Source organism: Oncorhynchus nerka, linkage group LG24 (genome assembly GCF_034236695.1).
Source record: "Oncorhynchus nerka isolate Pitt River linkage group LG24, Oner_Uvic_2.0, whole genome shotgun sequence".
NCBI lineage: Eukaryota > Metazoa > Chordata > Actinopteri > Salmoniformes > Salmonidae > Oncorhynchus > Oncorhynchus nerka.
Genome location: NC_088419.1, coordinates 39,288,034 through 39,298,996, shown reverse-complemented (window position 1 = coordinate 39,298,996; position 10,963 = coordinate 39,288,034).

Here is a 10,963-nt window from a genome sequence, read left to right as displayed (position 1 = left end):
TCAACACCCCATTGTTTTCAGCCCCAGAATAATTCATGCCATCATAATGAACCTGTTAAAATAATGCAATAGTGTGACTGTCAAATATCTATGCACATCACCATGTTGCACTTTCCATTCTCCAATAATAGGCTTCGATGGTCTATTTTGGTATACACTCTTTGTAGGTCTATGCATATAGCCGCAGGAAGTAGGGCTATTGAGGGTGCTGCAGCATCCCCTGAAATGTTTCATTGTAATTGTATTTTATTTAACCTTTATTTAACTAGGCATGTCAGTTAAGAACAAATTCTAATTTACAATGACAGCCTACCAAAAGGCAAAAGGCCTCCTGCAGGGATGGGGGATTGGGATTAAAAATAAAATAAAAATATAGGACAAAACACACATCACGACAAGAGAGACACCACAACACTACATAAACAGAGACCTAAAACAACAACATAGCACGGCAACAACACAGCATAGTAGCAAGACAACATGACAACAACATGGTCGCAACACAACATGGCAGCAGCACAACATATTAGTAGCACAAAACACGGTACAAAATTATTGGGCAAAGACAACAGCAGAAAGGGCAAGAATCATAATAATAGAAAAATGATTATATAAAAAAATTATATATTTGAGAATTTACAAAACAATTCTCACAAAAGCAGTGCACTGGGCCTTTACTAGCTCTGTGTTAGCGGACCGATATCACCATCTGTAGCAAGGAAAAACTGTATTAATTCTACAACCCCCTGAGAAAAGATTCTCAGCCCCCCTCCCCTATCTTGTGATTTATCTGTTAATTGATCTTGTTAATTGATAGCATAAAGCAGATGTGCTTTGCCAAACAACACTTAGTTGCCTGACCGATTACATGAGACTTTGTGTAGCTCAGGCTAAATGCAGTCTTGACTTTTGAAGATGACCTGGATTCCATGTACCAGTCTGCTACATTGGTACCCGTGACCCGGATTATACAGTGATGTATGTCAAACAGCTGCTAGGTTCACCGCTGAGAGAGAAGGAGGAGGTGTTTCCTTGAACTATGTAACCTTGAAACCTGTGAGGTGAAGTGACAAAGTCACACACACAAACATTATTACTTTAGAGCCCTGTTGCATAAAATATGCAAGTATTCTGTATATTTGTATTCTTCATTTCACTCTGTCATTTAGGTCATTATTGAGGAGTCACTACAATGTCATTGATCCATCCTTAGTTTTCTACTATCACAGACATTGAACTCTGTAGATGTTTTAAAATCCCCAATGGCCTTATTGTAACATCCCTGAGCAGTTGAATTCCTGCAGATCAGTTCAGAAGGACGACTGAAACTTTGATGTGCCTGTGTTGTTTAATATACACTGAGTGTGCAAAACACCTTTTGCTCACAGAACAGCCTCAATTTACCAGGTCATGGACTACAAGGTGTCAAAAAGGTTCCACAGGTATGCTGGCCCATGCTGACTCCAATGCTTCCCACAGTTGTGTCAATTTGGTTGTATGTCTTTCGGGTGGTGGACCATTCTTGATACACAAGGGAAACTGTTGAGTATAAAAAACCCAGCAGCGTTACAGTTCTTGACACACTCATGCCGCTGCACCTGGCACGTATTACCATACCCCGTTCAAAGGTACTTAAATATTTTGTCTTGCCCAGTCACCTTCTGAATGGCACACATACACAATCCATGTCTCAATTGTCTCAAGGCATAAAAATCTTTATTTAACCTGTCTCCGCCCCTTCATCTACACTGATTTAAGTGGACGTAACAGGTGACATCAATAAGGGATCATAGGTTTTACCTGGTCAGTCTAGGTCATGGAAAGAGCAGGTGTTCCTAATGTTTTATACACTCAGTGTATAATCCACCGAATAATTATTATTATTATGCTTAAAGATATCTGATTCGTAATTGTTACCCATCTACCAATCACTGCCCTTCTTTATGAGGCTTTAGAAAAGCTCCCTGGTCTTTGTAGGTGTATCTGTGCTTGAAATTCTATACTTGACTGAGGGACCTTACAGATGTTATATGTGTGGGGGACAGAGGATCATGTCAACCCCTGTTATTTCACACAGAGTGAGTCCATGTAACTTATTATGTGATTTGTTAAGCCATGTTTTACTCCTGAACTAATTTAGGCTTGCCTAAACAAAGGCTCTGAATCCTTTTGCAATTACTACATTTTAGTTATACATTTTGTATTTAAATCCCACTTTGTAACACAATAAAATGTGAAGAAATCCAAGGGGTCTGGACACTTTTGCAAGGCAGAGTCCATAGAAAGCACAGGTCAGAGGGGGATCAGACTGTAAATGTGCTGACACGGACAAGGGGTGTAAGAAATGATCCTATAGCCTCTTAAACTCTGCTAACTCTACTACATTTTTCACACAGCAATTATAATCGCCCACTCAACATGTTTAAATGGCATATTCGTTTCAAAGTACGTCCTATCTCTGTGGTCAAATAACACCCTCTTTTTCAATTAGGTGTGCTTGCTGAAAGGCAAGCACATCTCTGGGAACTGTCATACTTTTTCCTTTTTAGCCTTCTGCAGCCACCTTAAACGCCATAACTGTAAAGCTACCAACACCAAAAAAATGTTTTGTTTACTACTTTTAAAGGCTCAAAATGCCAGATCAGCCTTTGTCTCTCTGAGAAACATCTGGAGATTCAAAATAACAACCCACACAAAAATCTGGCTTTTTTAATGTAATGTCAAATCAGTACTGCTCTATGGATTAGAAACATGGAGGACAAAAAAACAAACAATAAAGTCATCCCAAATGTTCCTAAATAAGTGCCTATGACAGATCCTGCACATCAGTTGGTCTGACAAGGTCACCAACATCATTCCTGTGGAAGAGGACATCCGAAGGAGAAGACAGGGATGGATCGACTACACCCTCTGAAGCCCCCTCCAACATCACCGGGCAAACCCTATCCTGGAACCAGCGAGGGAAACGGAAGAAGGGTCACCCAAGAAACACCTGGAGGCGGGAGGTCTAGGCAGACACCAAAATATCCTGCATGGGGTGGAACTAGATTGAGAAGACAGCCCAGAACTGAGTATGATGGAGAGGAGTTGTCAATGGCATTATGCTCCCTAGGAAGCCACGGGTCAAAGTACGTAAGTATACTTTTAACACTGCAACCAGTGTTTGCATAAATCCCAATACATTTCAATGGCCATACACTTGAATGGTAAAGGTTTGCACCGTAACTAATCTTCAACCGTTTAAGCTGGAAGGGTCATTCAAACTTTCAAACGTGCAGACTGGTCTGGAATAGGTTGTTTGTGTCCAGCCTTTTGGACTGTATCCATTTCAAATGTTCATAAAAGCTCCATGGGCTTGAATGGGAAGCATTTGGATTTGCCACTTCTCTTGAACCGTTAAAGCTACAAATACCAAACCAATGTTGATATGTAAAGACTAACTCCTTTTAGATTGCTATAGGTACTTTTGGAACTATAACCGTTTTCAATGTGCACAAAAGGTCCAAAGTCTTCTGAGGCAAAATGTGGATTTGTCACTGCTCTTGATCCATTTCAGCGACTAACACCAATCTGACGTTGAAATATACAGGCTGACTCAACTTAGATGGCTTCAACACAGCTTTTTACTACCATTCATAAATCGTAGACTATAAAGCTTGTTGTATTCCCATTCATTTCAATGGGTAAATGCAGGCTTCAACATTCTGAACTGAAATAATTTTCACAAAACTTTCAGAATGTTCAAACTAAAACCTTTTGAGAGCTATCAAATGCGTCCTATGGCTTATGATGATTTATAAAACGGGTTGTTTGGATCCTGTATGCTGATTAGTTGATAGCAGGGAGTTGTTCACCACAATCCCTGGGTAATGCATCTTAACATTGCCATTTGTATTGTCAATGTGCATCCACTGTCCCACAGCACAGCCAGGCAATCCATACTTCATCTCCCATGGAAAAATTGTCTAGACATTATTTCCCCATGCTACTAGGCTCGCATTTGGTTTGCAACACGTGGGATTTGTCTAAATCTTGCTGTCTACCTCTCCACCCGGAGCAACAATATTGCAATTTGCAATCTCCACCCGTGCCATAGAGAGACTGAACGCGCAGAACGAACAGATTCTCTGAGCCAGGCGAATTCATTTATCAGGATGATTATAATGGCTATATTCAAAGAATAACAAAGGTAAAGCAAACAAAAATGTACATAGTTTGCTGTCATTTCAGCTTTAATGTGATTGTGTGTAAGCTTTAGTTGGCTAGCTAGTGGAGGAGAAGTAGCTAGCCTGCATGGCAACTTTTTTTGCATGGAACGTTTGGAATGGACAACCAGCCCGTTTGGCTAGCAACTTCAGAATCTCAGAACTAATAAATGTCTTTTGCCTGGACTATATTGTTTGGTAGAAGGATGAAACAAAACAAATGTACTCATTTAAAATAATGTTTTTAATGAAAACATATCGTTAGTCTTTTTAAAATATTTTGGCAACCATTTTATATAAGCAATAAGGCACTCGAACCCGGGAATTATTGCAAAAAAACACCCTCCTGTTTCCCCGGGCCTTCGCTTCATGTCGGGCCTAAGAACAACCCTTTGCCAGGAGTTATTCAAACAATAATTCTTAGGTTCTCATGCCTTATTGTTAAATAGTACTCACTCGAGCCTACTATACTAGCCCACTATAGATGCGGTAAAGGCGTCAATGGAACGCAGAGGTTGCATTGACCAGATTGGCACACATTCAACAAATTTGATATAGCAAAGTGGATATCCGTCAAATCCGTTCTGATTTATGTATTGTAACAGGCCCACAATGTGGTTATTTAAGTCTGATTTGGATATATTTGTCTGTTTTTCACTGCATAATATGTAAAGGTAGTCCCTTTTCAGGTTTAGAAGAAGTGACTGCTAAATGCTAACTCTCGTTCGTAGAAGCTGGTTTGCGTAGCTAGCATACAGAAATCAGTGGTGGTAGTCAAAGTCTTTTCTAACTGTAATGCAGTTGATTAGTAACAATGACATGAACATGTGTTGTGGTTGACATCCATACAAGCATTATACTCAGATATTTTTCTCAACATAGTGTGAAATACACATATTAAGAATAGCCTAAATGTAGGGTAATTTTGCTGGGGGACAATGAGGCGATTCAGATCTTTCCTCCACGCATTTCCATGGCAATTACATTGTTTTGGTTGAGTTCAATTGACCTCTTTACTCCATCTATATAACAAATGACCATCATGTCTCAATAGCAAGCAAATTTAGTTCCGGGTGGCGAATGCTGCGTTCAGTGCGCGGTTCTGTGCATGTGTCTGATATGGAACATTTTTTGATATTGATTGATGATTGATTGTTTTTTTGACTGTTGTAACACTTACAGTACCTCATCCTGCTTGATATTTCATCAAACATGAAACATCACACTTAAGTGTAAATCGTTTTAGTACGCATTCACCATCACTTGTATTTGAAAATTATATTGTAAAATAAATGTTCATTGATGCTATTGAAGCTATGAAATGATTCCAATGTCTCGGGTAACATTTACCTTTTTTTTTAATGAAATTGAGCACATCAACTGATTAAGACCATAATAGAAACTGTACAGCTTACAACCTTTGTTTGATGCCAGTCTTCATTGGAGACTACCTGTGCTGGAAGACATGTGCAAGAGGATGCTGGCAGACTTACATTTGAAGTGAATGTCAAGTCAATTATCCAATTTGTTGTTATTTTTGTTTGCTTTGTTGTAAAACATTACCAAACTTCATTTGAAACTTGTACTTAAGTTGTTTTTTTAAGAGGGCTACTTTTCATTTTACTTGAGTAAATTACAATCGAAGTAACAGCACTTTTACTTAAGTACATTTTTTCAATACTCTACCCACCTCAGCTACTACTACCATTACTACTGCCAACACTGCCACTACCACTACCACCACCGCGACCACTACTATTTCACAACCATGAACACTAGCAAGCACACACATTCACTTCAGTAAATGCCCTTTTCTAGTAAAGATGTAGTTGTTTATTATGATCAGCCCTGTTATCTGAACATCAGTCAGGCTGCTTCACTTCAACTGAGGGAATGGACTATGTCATGCTTCTGCTTACGTACTACGATCACTATGAGCCGGCAGGCCCTGTCGATTATTCTTTATCATCAAATAATTTGTTGCTGAAATACAGTGCTGGCTCCTCAGTTACCTTTATTAGGCCCTGCTCGGCGCTTGGCAAGGGAACCCAGGTCACACAAGGACAGCCCAGAATAGGAAAAACAGCCCAGCCAGAGCCTGCAGCCTGCAGCCAAGCTATAAGAGTGGCAGAAATCCAGCAGCACCAACTACTGTTAGTACATCAGCCAGAGAGAGAGAGAACAATCCCAAGGCCATTTACCAAGGAACCACTGGGCAGAGAAACACACACTTCAACTACTATACACTATAGGCCTACCACCAGAGCCAGATATATGATAAGCACCATACATGGATCAGTTACAGTGCATTTGAAAAGTATTCAGACCTCTTTACTTGCCCACGTTTTGTTACTTTACAGCCTTATTCTAAAATGTATGTGTATTTTTTTGGTCTCCTGAGTGGCGCAGCAGTCTAAGGCACTACATCACAGTGCTAGAGGTATTACTACAGACCCGGGTTCATTCCCGGGCTGTGCCGCAACCGGCTGTGGCCGGGAGTCCCGTAATACAGCGCACAATTGGCCCAGCATCGTCCGGGTTAGAGGAGGGTTTGACCGGTGGGGCTTTACGTGGCTCAATGCTCTCTAGCGACTCCTTGTGGTGGGCCGGGTTCCTGCAGGCTGATCCAGGACGAGCGGTGTTTCCTCTGACACATTGGTGCTTCCGTGTTAAGCTGGCAGATGTTAAGTAGTTCGGTTAGGCGGATCATGTTTCGGAGGACGCATGACTCCACCTTAGTCTCTCCTGAGCCCGTTGTGGCAATGAGACAAGATTGAAAAAGGTGGATAAAATATTCAAAAAATATTTATTTTTTTCTCATCAATCCACACACAATACCCCATAATGACAAAGCTAAAGCAGGTTTTTAGAAATGTTTTCAAATGTATAAAATAAAAAAATGATATATTATATTTAAATAACTATTCTGACCCTTTAGTCAGTACTTTGCTGAATCACCTTTGGCAGCAATTATGGTCTCCAGTCTTCTTGGGTATGACGCTACAAGCTTGGCACACCTGTATTTGGGAAGTGTCTCCCATTCTTCTCTGCAGATCCTCTCAAGCTCTGTTAGAGATGTTCGATTGGGTTCAAGTCCGGGCTCTGGCTGGGCCACTCAAGGACATTCAGAGACTTGTCCCTGAGCCACTCCTGTGTTGTCTAGGCTGTGTGCTTAGGGTCTTTGTCCTGTTGGAAGGTGAACCATCACCCCCAGTCTGAGGTCCTGAGCACTCTGGAGCAGGTTTTCAACAAGGATCTCTCTGTACTTTGCTCCGTTCATCTTTCCCTCGATCCTGACTAGTCTCCCAGTCCCTGCCACTGACAAATATCCCCACAGCACGATGCTGCCACCACTATGCTTCACTGCAGGGATGGTGCCAGGTTTCCTCCAGAATTGATGTTTGGCATTCAGGCCAAAGAGTTCAAACTTCCTTTCATCAGACCAGAGAATCTTGTTTTTCATGGTCTGAGAGTCCTTTAGGTGGCTTTTGGCAAATTCCAAGCAGGATGTCATGTGCCTTTTACTGAGGAGTGGCTTCCATCTGGCCACTACCATAAAGGCCTGATTGGTGGAGTGCTGTAGAGATGGTTGTCCTTCTGGATGGTTCTCCCATTTCCACAGAGGAACTCTGGAATTCTGTCAGAGTGACCATCGGGTTCTTGGTCACCTCCATGACCAAGACCCTCCTCCCCCGATTACTCAGTTTGGCCGGGCGGCCAGCTCTAGGAAGTGTCTTGGTGGTTCCAAACTTCTTTCATTTAAGAATGATGGAGGCTATTGTGTTCTTTGGGACCTTCAATGCTGCAAAAATGTTGTTACCCTCCCCAGATCTGTACTTCGTCACAATCCTTTCTCTGAGCTCCACGGACAATTTCTTTGACCTCATGGCTTGTTTTTTGCTCTGACATGCACTGTCAACTGTGGGACCTTATATAGACAGGTGTGTGCCTTTCCAAATCATGTCCAATCAATTGAATTTACCACAGGTGGACTTCAATCAAGTTGTAGAAACATCTCAAGGATAATCAATGGAACCAGGATGCACCTGAGCTCAATTTCGAGTCTCATAGCAAAGGGTCTGAATACATTTATTTTTATTTTTTATTAATTTGTACAAAATTCTAAAAACCTCCTTGGCTTTGTTGTTATGGGGTATTGTGTGTAGATTGATGAGGGAAAAAATATTTAATCAATTTCAGAATAAGGCAGTAACGTAACAAAATGTGGAAAAAGTCAAGAGGTCTGAATACTTTCTGAATGCACTGTATATACATTTGATGTGCCCTGTAGTGTATGTGTATGTTTTCCCCCCCTTTGGGCTGAATGATAAAATCCTGTGATTCCCTCTCCTTAGCCACAGTCAACATGCTACTCTGTCCCTCAGCTTTCATGAGCAGTTGAGTAGGTTTGTGGTTACTAAGCAACCCACAAGTCCCACTCAGGCTAATCCAGCTATCAAGGCCAGGATCTCGCCTTGACTGGAGCCTTGCAGAGGGCTGATAGGCTACGTAACGCCATCCTCCCCCTCTCTCTCTACCCGCCCCTCTCTCTTTTGTTCACAAGGACAGTGCTGCTAATAGATACTGTCTTATGTATGTTACTGAATGCCAGCTAAAATCATAGCAAATCACTACATTACAGCAGGTCTATGATAGTATTTTGCTGAACCTGATAATCTTTGCACAATAAAATCTGAGTGTACAATAAATGCTAATGAGACTGGCGTTGAAGACACTAAAATGGTGATAACAGTGCTGTTGTTAGCTTGGAAAGAGGCTGTTAAAACCTGACGAGTACTACATAGATAACCTCAAACGCTAACCGCAGTGTATAGTAGAAGGTATTGAGCTTGGTGTTCAGAAAGGGCATTAGATAGCAGTACAGTAGACAGTGGTGGAAAAAATACCCAATTGTCATACTTGAGTAAAAAATAAAGATATCTTAATAGAAAAATGACTCAAGTAAAAGTGAAAGTCACCCAGTAAAATACTAACTGAGTAAAAGACTAAAAGTATTTGATTTTAAATATACAGTTGAAGTCGGAAGTTTACATACACCTTTGCCAAATATATTTAAACTCAGTTTTTCACAATTCCTGACATTTAATCAGAGTAAAAAAATCCCTGTTTTATGTCAGTTAGGATCACCACTTTTTTTGAGAATGTGAAATGTCAGAATAATAGTAGAGAGAATGATTTATTTCAGCTTTTATTTCTTTCATCACATTCCCAGCGGGTCAGAAGATTACATACACTCAATTAGTACTTGTTAGCATTGCCTTTAAATTGTTTAACTTTGGTCAAACATTTCGGGTAGCCTTCCACAAGCTTCCCACAATAAGTTGGGTGAATTTTGGCCCATTCCTCCTGACAGGACTGGTGTAACTGAGTCAGGTTTGTAGGCCTCCTTGCTCGCACACGCTTTTTCAGTTCTGCCCACAAATGTTCTATAGTATTGAGGTCAGGGCTTTGTGATGGCCACTCCAATACCTTGACTTTGTTGTCCTTAAGCCATTTTGCCACAACTTTGGAAGTATGCTTGGGGTCATTGTTCATTTGGAAGACCCATTTGCGACCAAGATTTAACTTCCTGACTGATGTCTTGAGATTTTGCTTCAATATATACACATAATTGTCCTCCCTCATGATGCCATCTATTTTGTGAAGTGCACCAGTCCCTCCTGCAGCAAAGCACCCCCACAACATGATGCTGCCACCCCTACAACATGATGCTGCCACCCCTGTGCTTCACAGTTGGGATGGTGTTCTCTGGCTTGTGCCTTCCCCTTTTTCCTCCAAACATAATGATGGTCATTATGGCCAAACAGTTCTATTTCTGTTTCATCAGACCAGAGGACATTTCTCCAAAAAGTATGATCTTTGTCCCCATGTGCAATTGCAAACCGTAGTCTGGCTTTTTATGGCGGTTTTGGAGCAATGTCTTCTTCCTTGCTGAGCGGCCTTTCAGGTTATGTCGATATAGGACCCGTTTTACTGTGGATATAGATACTTTCCTCCAGCATCTTCCCATCCAGCAGCATACCACCCTGCATACCACTGCTGGCTTGCTTCTGAAGCCAAGCAGGGTTGGTCCTGGTCAGTCCCTGGATGGAAGACCAGATGCTGCTGGAAGTGGTGTTGGAGGGCCAGTGGGAGGCACTCTTTCCTCTGGTCTAAGAAAATATCCAGAGGGCAGTGATTGGGGATGCTTTCTTTCGGATGGGATGTTAAACGGGTGTCCTAACTCTCTGAGGTCAATTAAGATCCTATGGCACATATTGTAGGGGTGTTAACCCTGGTGTCCTGGCTAAATTCCCAATCTGGTCCTCAAACCATCATGGTCACCTAATAGTCCCTAGTTTACAATTGGCTCATTCATCCTCCTCTCCACTGTAACTATTTCCCAGGTTGTTGCTGTACATGAGAATGTGTTCTCAGTCAACTTACCTGGTTAAATAAAAAAAAAGGTCCTTTGCTGTTGTTCTGGGATTGATTTGCACTTTTCGCACCAAAGTACGTTCATCTCTAGGAGACGGAACGCGTCTCCTTCCTGAGTGGTATGATGGCTGCGTGGTCCCATGGAGTTTATACTTGCGTACTATTATTTGTACAAATGAACGTGGTACCTTCAGGCGTTTGAATATTGCTCCCAAGGATGAACCAGACTTGTGGAGGTGCACAATTTTTTTCTGAGGTCTTGGCTGATTTGTTTTGATTTTACCATGATGTCAAGCAATCCACAGGTACACCTCCAATTG